General features: G+C 33.7%; 1 pseudogene; it reads right to left on the reverse strand.

Annotated features, from left to right (window-relative positions):
• Positions 1 to 9,911: 9,911 nt before the first annotated feature.
• Positions 9,912 to 11,585, reverse strand: LOC149547035 (aldehyde oxidase GLOX pseudogene; annotated as a pseudogene).
• Between the last annotated feature and the right edge of the window lie 3,349 nt (positions 11,586 to 14,934).

Here is a 14,934-nt window from a genome sequence, read left to right on the forward strand (position 1 = left end):
AGGGTGCTAAGCCCATCATTATTACATCTTATAAGAATCTAAAGAAGTTGAAGGATAAAATTGAAAAAACCATAAAGGGGTTACTTGCTATGGGCCACATTAGACCAAGTAAGTCTCCTTTCACTTGTTCAGTGGTGTTGGTGAAGAAGAAGGATGGGACATTAAGGATGTGCATTGATTATAGGGTGCTTAATAGGAAGCCAATTAAAAATAGGTACCCCATTACAAGGATTGATGAGTTGATAGATGAACTTCATGGAGCTTGCTTCTTCTCAAAAATAGATTTTCCCTTGATAGATTTGATGAGAAAGGGAGCTTTCTTGTGGAATCCTGAGGCACAACAATGTTTTGAGAAATTTAAGGAGTTGATGACTTCCTGTCTAGTGTTAGTGTTACCAAATTTTAGAAAACCTTTTGAGCTACACTATGATTCTTTTGGAGAGGGCATTGGAGCAATGCTTATGCAGAAGAAGCACCCTATTACTTATGAGAGTAGGAAATTAAGAGGGCCAAAGCTGACCTTCAGCATATATGATAACGAGATGTTAGCTATTATACATGCTTTGGCTAAATTCAGGAAATATTTGGTAGTTAGCAAATTTTGTATCAAAACCAACCATAATATCCTAAAACACTTTTTAGGGTAGCAAGATCTCAATGATAGGCAGTAGAAGTGGGTGAGCAAGTTTCTATCTAATGATCTTGATATTACATATTTTAAAGGGACACAGAATGTAGTTGCTGATGATTTATCACATAGACCCCATTTGAGCTTATTGACATACATATCGCAGGATTGGAGACACTTGATCCTTGTAGAATATGAAAAGGATGCATAGACCACCAGATTCATAGATGGAACTATTCAAGATAGTAGTTACACCCTTGTGAATCAGCCCATCATTTACAAAGGGTGAATATTTTGGTTCCAGGCTCAACCATGAGAAGGATGGTTCTAAAATATTTTCATGTAATTCACCTATGGTAGGACATCCTGATTTCTACAAGACATACCAGCAAATTAGAGAGAACTTCACATGGAAAGGGCTCAAAGTAGAAGTACTTAAGTATATTAGGGAGTGTCCCACCTACCAGTAGAATAAGAAGGAACACTCCTATCTAGGTGGTTTACTTCAGCCACTTTTGATTCCTGATAGGAAGTGGGAGTGTTTATCTATGGACTTCATCATAGGACTGCCTAGAGCCCAAGATAGGGTCTGCATATATGTGGTTGTGGATCACCTTATGAAGTTTACACACTTCTTTCCGATCGCTACTACATACACTGCCACATAGGTGGTAGAGTTGTTCTTTAAGGAGATATTTAGACTACATGACTTACCTCAGAGCATTGTGAGTGACAGAGACAATAGGGTTATGAGCCATTTTTAGTAGGAGCTATTTAGGTTGTGTGCAATAGATCTCACTCTGAGTACTAGCCACCACCCTCAAACAAATGGTCAGAAAAAGATAGTGAATAAATGGGTGGAGGGATATCTCATAAATTATATAGTAGGGCAAAAAAAGGTATGGGTAAAATGGATTTATCTCTATGAGTATTTCTACAACACCACTTATCACATGTCTATTCAGATGTCACTCTTTATGGCCCTGTATGGGTATGAAGCACCCAATTTTATAGATATACTTTTGAGTAACAGTAGAGTGCCCAATGCAGGTGATTTTTTATAGGAGAGTCAAGACATTGTTAAGACTCTCAAGGATAATATAACCAAGGCATAGAATTCAGAAAAAGTAGTATGTAGACTAGAAGATGATAGAGTTGACTTTTGAGGTTGGAGATATGGTATATCTTATGTTGCAGCCTTACCATCAATCTACTCTCAAGAAGAGTGGTGCCGGGAAACTTAAGCCATAATACTATAGTCCATTCAGGATTATTAGGAAAATGGGAGAGGTAGCTTATGAGTTAGATTTGCCAGTAGAGAGCAAGGGACAAAATGTTTTTCATGTGTCACACTTCAAGAAGGCACCAGGGCATCATATTTTTCCTTCTACAATGTTCCCACCATCTGATGATGAGGGAAAATTAATATTGGTGCTAGAGGCTATCATTAATTTTAGGGAAAGGAACTTGAGGTAGTGCACTATAAGGGAGTATTTTGTGAAATGGAAGAACTTGCCAGTAGAGGATGCAACATGGGAGAATGAGGAGATTTTGCAGCATCTGGACTTGAAGTTGCTTGAGGACAAGCAATTTTAGGGAGGGCAAATTATAACGTCCCCATCATTTTAGCATCTCAGTGGAGTTCTTAGCCTTGACATTCTCTGAAGACTAAGTGGAGAAATAAGGAGAAATTGATTAAATTAATTTCTTATAAAGTCATTAAATAAATTAAAATAAAAGGTGACTTTATATTTAATTAATTTAATTAATTAAGAGTGCATAAATTATTGGAAGGGGGAAACTTTAAGTAATTTAATTTTCTAGAAGCACAAATAATTATTGTATTGCAAGAGAGAAGCTTCTAGTGAGTGCATTAATTATTGGAAGGGGGGAACTTCTAGTAATTTAATTTCATACATTAATTATTGGAAAGGGAGAAACTTCTAGAGAATGCAATTATTAAATATTTTATTTCCTTCTAGAAGGGTGAAGGAAAAGTATAAATAGAGGTGAGAGCTTCATTGTTTATCATCCGATTATTGTATATAATTATTGTGAATTGTATTTGATATTAAGTTGGGAGAAGTAAATAAGGTTTCTGATTTTAGTTAGCCATTGGAGAATGTCAACTCTTGAGTGTTGCAACCATTTGAGGTGGTGAAATATCCATTGAATTTGGTATTCAGGAGAGCTTCAATTCAAGAGTTATATTTTTGCTTAAATTGGAGAATAGATTTTGGGCTGTTACAATATGCATGCATGATGTTGCACTACAGTATCTTTGTTTGATTCATTTCCATTCTTTTGCATTACTATTATTAGGTTCCTCTTGTAACTATTACTTCACAAGGATATGATTTTTCTATGATATTTCAGAATCAAATTTTGGCATTATTGTAGTTATTATTATATGTCAATTGTTTTGCATTTCATATCTAGTTTCCATGTATTTGCATTGAAAATACCAAAAGAATTGCACTTGCATATTAGTTCCTTGTAAGAGGATATTACATTCTTATCAAAGCTTGCTTAAAAAGTGTTTGACAAAATGTCCAACAATTGAACTAGAGAAGATTTTGGTGTTTGAAGAAGTTATAACTTGTTGAGGTTATTACATTGGTATCAGAGCTTGCTTGCAAACTATTTGACAAAAATATCAAACAACTAAAGTAGAGAAGATTTTGGTGTTTGAAGAAGTTATAACTTGTTGGGGTTATTACAATAGCAATTGCCTAGAAGGCGTCAATTCAATTCTTACAATATTCTCATAATATGATTGAAAATAGTTATAAATAACATTAATCTCTATAACCATTGTCTTACCTTTAACCAATTTTATACATTGATTGTATTATGCTTTCTAAGATGAAGCCCTCAATAATCTCATTTTTACTTACCTTCCACTTTAGTTCATCGTCAAATTTAAGGTATCTAATGAAAATTCTTTAGGAGATTATCAATTTTATTGAAACTAGTTCATCTTTGAATTTGATAATATTTCAACTATTAAAATTTAGAGAGCCCTAATTATCACGTTCAATCGTTAGATTTCTTTCCACTATAGTTTATGCAATAACAAAGAATGTGTCCTCCTATAGTGTCAATTAGTTTTAACCATTTCTTTGGCCTTTTATATTGCACCCTCAAACACTAATTTCAAAAGATTGTACTATTATTTGATCACATTTTTCCTCGATAAAGTTATTTCATTACAAATTTAAGCTACACAATGTAGATTATAATCCCATTGATCGCTAGTTTACATGCATATCATCTATAAATTACTATAATATAGTCTAATTTCATTGTATTAAAATTTGACAATCCTAATGATGAAATCAAGTTGAATTCAACATCTTTCCCTATTCAAAATAGAAACAATATATGGTTGATAATCAAAACTACAAATTTTTGTGTATCTCTGTACACATTCAAGTACACATGTCGATTCATATATGTCTATTTATTATGATGACATGTCTTATTTTCTATTATATGGTAAGAAAATCAATTCCTAGGTAGTTTAAATTTTGTCTCTTCTCCCATATGTAAAGAACAATTATTTCCTATAAATATTTTAATAAGACATAAATTTGTTAAAATGAGAATGAATATTTCAGAAACCTTTAATAAATCTAGACTTAAATTCCATAACAACACTTTGGGAAAATGATACTAATTGCAAAATGTATATTTCAAATGGTTTTGAAGGATGTCATGAAGTACCAAATAATTTGGTCAATGAGCTAATATTCTTTTAGAAGATTGAAATCTAGTATATATTATCATAGTCTCTTTTCAACCTATATTTTAAAGTCACTAACAAATATAGGTCACTAACTATAGTTTGTATAGTTACATTATGTAAAGTAAAATAATATTTATTCAAGTATTAGTTGTCACTCAACATGTGTTAATTTTGAGTGCAATAAAATTATGATCTTAACTACAAATTATTCTAATGTATTTTTTGTTCTATTGTAATTAAAATTGACATTCTTTACAATACAATTGGATAAAACTCAACCAATTTTCCTCTTCAAAATAAAACTTATATATGATTCATAGAATTTTTTTCAATTATGTGCGTGTGCACATCTAGACACTCAAGTGCACATGTTGATACACTCCAATTTCTCATAATGAACTATCTACTCTTATATTGCACTATAACAAAATCAATCCCTATATCTCTTACACTTAGTTTATTTTCTTGCACTAATTCTAACCAATCCTCTTTTAATTATCCTTCTCAAAATTTTTACTTTTTCAAACTTTCTTAGAAATATCCTTTCTCAAATTCTTAATAGTATTTAACAATTTTAAATTTGACTATTCCAATTTCATTAATTCATCATTCAATACATCTTTAAATCACAAGTCAAAATTTTATTCTCTTTCTTTACCCTTTCTCTTGGATTTCTTATTGTTCATTAAATAATTTATTTACACAAATGTATTACCTATACTAGTGGGAACTATTCTTGAAATGAAATAGATCTCCTTTAATATTTATGAATCTTCAATATTCCCATGAAAAATAAAAGTATTGATATCATTTTCTTGTACCCATATTTTCCAATACTACTTGTGATCTTTTCTCTCCCAAGAATTTAAAACTCTTCATTGGATCCTTTTCAATACTTACTTTTTCTTTTGCGATATGCTTTAAATCAAAATCTTCTTGTTTCAACAACCTTCAATTTTAAATGTTAATCACACTCTCTAGTTTTGGTGTATTCTCTTTGATGGCAACAAATATGGACAATTCTATTAAATTTGGAACTCCAAACTCAACATTCCTCCTTGAATCGTGGATGGGGATATCGTCTACCATGTGCTCTACCTTCTTTATTTTGACCATGGGCACATCAAACAATTTGGTTTCTATTTTTATCTCAACTATCTATGAAAACATATTTCTTTCAAACTTTTTAGAGACCCTTGATTTCTTTTGACTACTTTACAGAAGACATCTAAATTTTCCCTCAATTTTCTTCTTCCATAGTTCTTCAAACTAGATAATTTATTCAAAATGCCTCTAGAATAATCCAATTCCCATGCTCTTGTCTTTGGCAGGTCCCAATCTTGATGCTTTGATACCATTTCTATAATCTAAAACATGGATCAAATTAAGACAAAACAAAGAAAATAGAGAAAAAAAATTCTTAACACACAAACGCTATTTGATTTTTATTCATATTAGAAATCTTTTAAATAATTCCTTAGTTAAAAGAAATTTTACAATCATTGTTGGCTATGACACAAACAACTCAAATACCATGGACATAATTCTGTCTAAGAAATGTGTTCTCTAAAAGTAGGTACTGAATAGAGGATTTTTTCCTTCATGCATTTGTTATATAAAATCAACAATTACATTTTCTGGTTATCAATTCAAACTAGCTAACTAATTACAAAAACCAATGGTAACATGCAATCTAAAATTATAAGCAATGACCAAAGTAACTATGCATGTTGAAGCCTACATATTACAATGGTGATCAACACATTAACATTGAATGCATGGCGTTGAAGATTAGTTGAAGCATCAACTTTGTCAATAGGGTGGGGGTAGTTGATGTTGTGTGATAGTTTGGAAAATAGATTTAATGTAGACATCATATTAAGAAACTACTTGGCAATGAAAAAATATACTTTTAAATATTTAATCAAAGATCCATGGCATAGTGATTTAATGGATTTTCAAGAAAATGGTTTGTGTAATAATACATAGACATTTTGTATAAGCTTAATTTAATACAAATAGGCATGAGTGGCTATTGAGTCCATGCCTTATACAATCTTTTTATTTTTTGGTAAGATTATATTAAGACACTCTCGTTATTGTATAGGTGACTAGAGGAAGCATGAATTGAGATGTGTGGGTATATCTTCTATGTTCTATTACATAAAGAGCCTCATTTTAAAATTCCCACCATTTTCTTAGTTGATTCTACTCCAAAGGTCATATTTTATATTTAATATAAATTTTGGATTTTTGTAATCATAGTGTAGACCTATTGTTTTAACCTTACAATCATATTGTAATGCATTGCTTCTACATTTAACTTTATGTTGTGTAATTTTGAAGATTACATATATTAATACAATCTTTTACTTCTCATGCTTAAATTCATCAAATAAAATGTTGCTAAGGCCTCTGTCTTTATTTTTATTGATTATATTGTTAGTAAGATGAAAATCCCCTATAACTAAGAACGAGAGCTCTAGGAGAGCTTGAGTCCCTTCGTTGAGCAACGGTTTGAAGTTATGGGAGTAGGTGGTAGTTGTCATTGTACAACACATACTGTGAGGTGTTAACAACTCAATTTACAATAGTGGTGCTAATGCCAAGAACTTGAATAATATTAATTTATAAGAATTTATAAATGGAATAGGATTTGAGAAGTGTTTTAGATTATTATATTGTGGTGATATTCAATGGGTCAAGCATGAGGCTTACATTCGAGCACCGTATGAAGATTTCTTTGAATTTGAATTGGTGTGAGTTAACTTTTCCTTTAACTAGATATAATTTCCTATAATAATTAAACTAGAATGTTGTTCATTATTTTGAATTCAATTAAGAATAAATCATTTATTGCTTTCTCAAGTAATTTTTTAATTTAGAAACTAAATAAATAGCATGGTCAAATCATTAATAATATTTATAAAAGATGAAGAATACAAGAACAATATAATAAGACAAAAAATATGAAAAATATCATGTTAACAATATTTAGGAAGAAAAATAATAAATATATGAAATTTTTTTTATATTTTATCTCAATTATTTTTATTTTTCAAATTTAAAAATTAAAATGGTATATAAATAAATTCAAAACTTACTAATAATTTATTTACAATTTAAAAATAGTAAAAGAATCTAATGGTGAAGTTGAAAGGCTCACAATGAGCCCCCAACATCTAAAAGAGATGAGGGTTGAACCTTCCAAAAAAGATTGAAAATAATATTTTTACGTTAAAATAAAACTAGTAGCTCATTGATTTTTACTTCATTTTAAATTATTTTTACTTACTCTTGTACAAAATTATTCATCTTAATTATGAAAGAAAAACTAAATAGTTACTACAATTTGAATTATCAAAATAATTTCTTTATTGTTTATCATAAATAATTTAGATTATATATTTTTATTACTTGTCATAAGAAACTTAATAATATATTATACTTTGAAATTGACCTACAAATCCTTATGTTGTATAATGGAAAAAATTATATATTTATTAACAATTACAACTAACAATATTAATTAAAAGTTTGATAGAACTTAGTATACTAATATTATCACTGAGATAATATATTTAGAACCATTGCGTTTCTAAATAAGAGTGTGTTTACCCACCCCCAAAATGTGGGCAAGACTTTTACAATTAAAAAACAAGTTTGAATTAAAAGTCAAGGAAGACAAATGAATGGGCCATTTTAGAAGAATAAAAAAATTAGAACTTTTTCCAAACATTTTCAAATTAGTATATAAAGCATATTGAGCACACAGATAGATGAAAAGAGTTACGGATTTGAAAAGGAGTTAAAAAACAGTGGAGGGGCCAGACTTGCTTTAGTATTCCCTGATTCTTTTGTTCAAATTGGGGATGAATGAAATTTTACACACTACCTGTATTTATGCGAGTGGCTTAACCGACACACTCGAACCATTGACTAATAGTGGTTAGGAGTAGGCTCAACCACTCTTAACCAATACCATAAGACCAATGCATAACAGTGGCCCCAAGCTATTAGCTAAGAGTGGCTAGGCCCACTCCTACCCAATATTAGTCAATGGTTCCAGTGTGTCGGTTAAGCTTGGTTGTATTTATGTTCTATTGCAAATTTCATCTTGAAAATTGGCCAAGTGAGGAACAATCTCTTGCTTCTCCATTCGTTGTCGTTTCTAGAAAATGACCACCGTTACTTGTGAAGTATTTGGATTCCAACTGGTTGCTGAAAGTTCTGGCAGAATCCACCAACACTAGACATCACACAAAGCATCATAGGTTATGACGGTGCCAAAATACATAATAATACTGCCATTATCAGAGACATTTAGCTAGAAAACTATGACTTGTTGTGTTCATAGTATGTACAAGCTGATGCCAACAAGGGACAACTTAATCATCACAAACTAAGTCTTGATTCCTAAACTAAAAGTCTTAAAAAATCAAAATTGATTTAGTGTGTGATGTTTAAGGGTGATCATGCAAGAGAGGAGCAGTTGAAAAAAGACCGAAACTTTTTCAAAAATTAAGAAGATATTATATTTTTAATATTTTTTTAATTAAAAAACAAATACACCCCTAGGAAAATACAAGCTTGGCAATCCAAAAGAAGAATTAACGACTAAAAAATTAATTTATTTTAAAATTAGAAATACATGGTTATAAAAATTAATTTAGTGAAACAAGGATTAGTTCCCTATTGATGCAGGGAGTTTGGAGAGTCACAACTTTTGACTTGAATATGAGTTTTCTTAGATTTTTCTAGGTTTTTTTAAAAATATATAGTTGAGGTGGATTCCAGCTAAGCTAGCTTTGTTGGGGTTGTTTCGACTATTTTTTTGAGAGCCAGATATTCCATCTTGACCTCCGAATTTCACTTTTAAATAGCTTAGGTGTTTTTTTGATTTTTTGGGTTTGTAATAACTTTGAAATTTCTTTCTAAATTTTGGAGATTAGTTGGCAATTCACCTTTTTAGATTAAAGGGTAGATTTAGGAATCTTCAAAATTGCTTTCCGGGGTTTTTAAGAACTTATCAAAAATGGCATATTTCTCTTGTTGTCGAAATCTGCCAAATTTCTGAAATTTCCTATTTTTTGTATTAGTGTTATTTAATAGAATTTGAGAACCATATAGAAGCAATTTTTGGAAGGAATGATGAATTGAAAGTTTTTGAATTCTATATTCTGTTATGGAATTATTAATTTCTATGTGAGTTGAAATTGACCTGCTGCATCAACCCACCTTTTTACAATTACAGATATATGTTCGTTGTGGTAAAATATGCAAAACATGTAAGATGCCAAATTGAAATATAAAAGTATACGTGGTATATTAATGTATTCAGATGTATTCGAAATCAAGCACGCCATGCAGAGAGGAATTGTGGAAGCCTCATGAAGCACATTCACAGAAAGAATCGACATGCTTCATCATTTGTTTTATTAAAAGGTTGCCATACATGTTATCTTTGCATTATGCGCAGCTGCACTGTTATTAGAGAATGGAATACCACATTCTATTCGGTGCATGGTGGCAATTCTAGGAGAAGTGGAGCCACTGGCCAGCGCTCGGGATCTCGCCGTTGACGACGAAGAACATGTAGTACCCGGGAGGAGCAGCGACGGCCGATGGGGGAGCGGTGACCGTGAAGGAATAGACGGTGTTGGAGTTTGGGGCGGCGAGGGGTGTGGATGTGGAGAGGGAGAGCATCCTCTGGCTCATGGAGGTGGTATGGGTCGTGAAGGGCGGGGCGTAGACGTTGAACTTTACCACGTTGCTGCTGGTGAGACCGTAGGCGACGGAGAAGGTGACGGTGAAGGTGGCGCCGTAGGCGACGTTGGGTGCAGGGGCAGAGACCGTGATGATCTTGGGGCGGAGGACGGCGTAGACGCTCTCCAGATAGTAAGGGCTGTAGGCGTCCAACCGGAGCTCCGTGGGGAATTGCGTTCCGGTGAATTTGTAATCGAAGTGGGGGTTGGAGCCACCGGCCATAACTCTGCCATCAGGCAGGACATTGGCAGTGGAGTGGTACATTCGGGCAATAGCGGTAGCCGCGAGAACGTACCAGCGCTTCTGGGTGGCAGGGAGGCTGTGTCTGTAGAGGTAGGGCGTGAAGACGGGTGTGTCGGCCATGTCCCACCCGGCCACACCCCTCGCCGCTCCGTTGATGATGAGAATCTCACCGTTGGGGAGAATGAGCATGTCCGACATGGTCCTTGGCCCGGGCATGTCCTCCATGCTCCACGAGGGGTTGGCGTCCGAGATGACCATTCTTCCACAGCTGCGCAGGGCGGCCGTGAAGTTGCCGGCCTTGGCGGCGGCGTAGCCATCGTCGGGGCAGCCACCGCAGACGAGGATTTCCACCTTGGTAAACCCATCGGAGGCCGAGAGCGGCAGCATCACGGAGGACCCCGTGGAAGGGTAGTTCCGCGGGCCGTCGCCGGGCATCGTGGGGAATGTCTTCAGCACGACGTTGTTCTTGTAGTCGAGGAGAATGGAGTCCTTGTTGGCGAAGATGAAGAGGTTGCCGTCGGAGGAGAGGTGGAGGAAGGGATATAGGTTGTTCTCCACTGAGGAGCTGGTTCGGGTCTGGGTGAGGAAGGGCAGGTTGTAAGTTCCCTCCCCGGCCTTCCTGGGAACGAACTCGTAGTTAAACACGCCCGTGCCCCCGACGACGATGATGCGGTTGTCGGGAAGGATCTGGTTGGCGGCGTACCAGCGGTTGTTGAGAAGCTTGACAGGCGTAGAGTTATCCCAGTCGCAGGAGGCGTCGGAGCAAGGAACAAAGTAGCGGATATCTGTTGCTCCGTCCCGCCACCCGCCAGTCTGAACGAGGGTACCGTTGGCAGCGAAAGCAGCAGAGGAGCACCAGGTGTCAGTGAAGATCATGAGCGGCCTGATGGTGTTGGTGGCGATGTTGTACTCGATGGAGTGAGCATAGCAGTCGTGGGTCAGGTACTGGTCCTGCGGATTGTCACGGCACGTCCCATTCGCTAGCAGCAGCTGCGAGGGCCCGAAGTTGGTCCTGTCGAACATGACCACCGTGTTCTTGTACGTGGTGACCATGTGCATGGCCGACACCCCGCCCTTCTCTACCAGAAGATTCCATCTCCCCACCTTCACTGCCAGTTGCCCGGCTGCGCTCCAGACCCATATGCTCAACACCACGAGCGTCGCAGCCCAGACACACCCAATTCCATTCCCCAGCGACATTCTCACTACTTATATCTTTATCTCTCTCTTTCTCTTTCAAGCGCCACATTGATGATGAAAGCCTCATGGTTTGATTGGCATTTATAGGCTTCTCCTTCTTGCCGTTCTGCACATTGGAGGTCAATTGAAATAGGATGGGATCGATAGACCCGCCTGGCTTATCCCGTGTCAAGAACAGTAACAGCCTCGCTTTTGATTTCTGGTTGCGTTTGCAGACTACATTAGCCCTGTAAACTTCTCGGCCCGCGCAGCATTTGAACACCTTGTACTTTGATTACTCATCTCCTCCGCAAGTGAAGCGCAACGTGCTGCTATCTTCTCCACCAACTGCAGATCGCGATAATGGTCAACCTCACCATCTACCTGCTCTGCAAGCTGATTAAAATCCGAGATAAACACACAAATGCTTCCATTATTATAATGTCTCTCTTTCGACCATCTCTCATCCTACATCTGATTTTTAAAGGATATTCCGAACCCAATAAATGAACGTGTTTTTCTCTCACTCAATTCCAAAGAAGGCAGCGTACGACAAGCAATTAAATGACAGTATTCTCATTAAGCTTGAGTCTAATGATGTAGCGTCACCACGACGTCATTTCGAACAACACCTCTTTCGAGCAGAGGACTTTTGGAAATGTATTATAATTGTCCTTCCTCGTCCTTTATAAATAGAGTCATTGCGTCCGGTTATGTGGAAAGCAAGTCAACCCATTCTTACCTATGCGGTAGGGGCAAGGTCAGAAGGGGGATAGTCGCTATCTTGTCAGTTATTTAGATAATTTATAATGGGATACTTTTATCTGGTTACTTATTTAGATAACTTATAAGTCATGTATTTACATAATTTATAAGCCAGTTATTTATTTAGATAATTTATAAGTCAGTTACTTATTTAGATAACTTATAAGTCAGTCATTTAGATAATTTATCTAGGAGATTCTTTTATAGAGAAAAAATTAAGTTCTCTTTTGTAAGTTGTCTAAATAATTGGCTAGATAACCACAAGCTATTCTTAAATATTATCTATTAAGGAAAAAATTAAGTTTAGAAAAAGTAAGTCAATTTCAACTATTTAATATTTTTACTTAGAAATAAAGTCTTAGTGTAATGATGTTTTAGTTGTCCAAGTTAGAAGACGTTGGTTAAGTACAGTAGAGAAGTGTGTTTTTATAATGTTTACATAAAATAATTTCAAAACTATTTCAAATAACAATTTCAAACATTAATTGAAAACATTGTCTTACCTTTAAGCAATTTTAAATCTCAAATTATGCTTTCATACATCAATCCTTAAATGATTTCATTTTTAATGTTACTTTATAATCTAGCTCATTGTAAAATTTAATGCATCCAATGTAGATTCTTTAGGAGATTATTAATTTTATTTAGTTCATCTCATTCACAACACATAGATAATGATACTTCAACTATTCAAATATTCAAAATGCTAATTGTGACTTTCAATAATTAGATTTCTCCCACCTAGAGTCAATGCAATAAAAAAGAATGTGTCCTCCTATAGTTTTGATTATTTTAAACTAGTTTTTTCCTCTTCATATTCCATCCTCCAAAACTATTTTCAAAAGATTGCACTATTAATCACAATTTTTCATGAAAAAGTTATTTCATTACAAATTTAAGTTGCACTTTGTAGATTAAAACTTGATTGACTGTTAATTTACACAAGTATAATTTACTATTGAATTAAAAATTATTGTAATATATTTTGATTTTTATTGTAATAAAGTTTGATAATCTTTATGAAGTAGAACTCAACACATTTCCTATTTAAAATATTATGATAGATAAGATCACAACTATACATTTGTGTGTATTTGTGCACATTCAAGTACACATGTTGATGTATATAGGTCTATTTATTATAATGAGTATCTTATTTTCCATTACATTATAATAAAGTCAATCCCTAGGTCTTTTATATTGAAACTCTTTTCCCATGTGTAAAGGATGAATATTTGAATTCACATGAGTATTTTAATCAAACATTTATTTTTAAAAGTGAGAATGAATATTTCAAATTTTCAATAAATCCAGAGTTAAATTCCAAGATTGCACTTTGGACAAAGGATAATAATTAGAAAAGGTATCTAGACTTATATTTACTCACCTTGTCTATGTGTAAAAAATGTATATTTGCATTCATACAAATATTTTTAGTATAGATATATTTTTAGGAAGAAATAATTAATATTTCAAGAACTCAAATAAGTCCTAGCTTAAATTTCATGATAGTACATTTTTTATTAGGATAAAAATAGGGTTTGAAGGGACATGAAAGTCTTTACAAAAAGATTTTAAGGAGGACTTGAACCCCAACCAATTAGACAGGAAGAAACACTACAAAACAATAGCTAGAAACCAATAAAAAGTTAGTAGCTTAGAGACATAGATTGTATAATGAACCAAATACCTAGATTAAGATAAAAGACTAATTTTCAAGACACAAAGGAAGAAACACTACAAAACAATGGCTAGAAACCAATAAAAAGTTAGTAGCTTAGAGACATAGATCGTATAATGAACCAACTACCCAGATTAAGATAAAAGACTAAGTTTCAAGACACAAGAATATCCAGGCTCCCTAATTATCAAGTTATGTTGGGTTTGCAAGCAATTCATGATAGAATATTGGACAAAGAAAAATATGCACAAAAGGTGTATATCAAATGGCGGTCAAAGATGTAGTAAAGTAATGAAATATTAAATTGGAAAATAAAAATGCTTTTAGAAATAAAATTCTAGTAAAATTTATTCTAGCTTCTTTTTAATTTGCATTTATTTGTATGATTACTTATTTCAATAGAAAAACACATTCGAATGATTATCATAATTACATGTTACATTTTATTAATGTGTAGTAACATGACAATAAATTGTATGGTCAATGCAATTTTGGACTCATTTTCTTATCTTTTGTACTTATCTCATTACCATGAATACTATTGTACTTAACAAATCTTTTCTTGTTTGTGTCTATGCATATTCTACTATGAGTTTCATGTTTGGTATGTATACTATAACCTTTGATGCATATAATTTTAACACTTATATTAACCTTAGAATTTAATAGTGTTGAGTATATTCTAATGTGTGAGCTCAATTTGCACAACATGAAATTGACACATAAGTTTCTTAAAAACCAAATTCATATATTTTTTACTCTTTCCCTTTTAGTCCACTGAGAGGAAATTTTGCACACATTTACTTTTATTTTTACATGTAATAGAATTTAAATGTATTTACTAGCACTTGTACCTAGAAGGCCCAAGAGTTTCATTGATTGTTGATCCACTGTATTGAGATCATTTGATAGAGTTTCATGGAT

This window comes from Cupressus sempervirens, chromosome 7, assembly GCF_028749045.1.
Source record: "Cupressus sempervirens isolate cs-2001-9-10 chromosome 7, ASM2874904v1, whole genome shotgun sequence".
Taxonomy (NCBI): domain Eukaryota; kingdom Viridiplantae; phylum Streptophyta; class Pinopsida; order Cupressales; family Cupressaceae; genus Cupressus; species Cupressus sempervirens.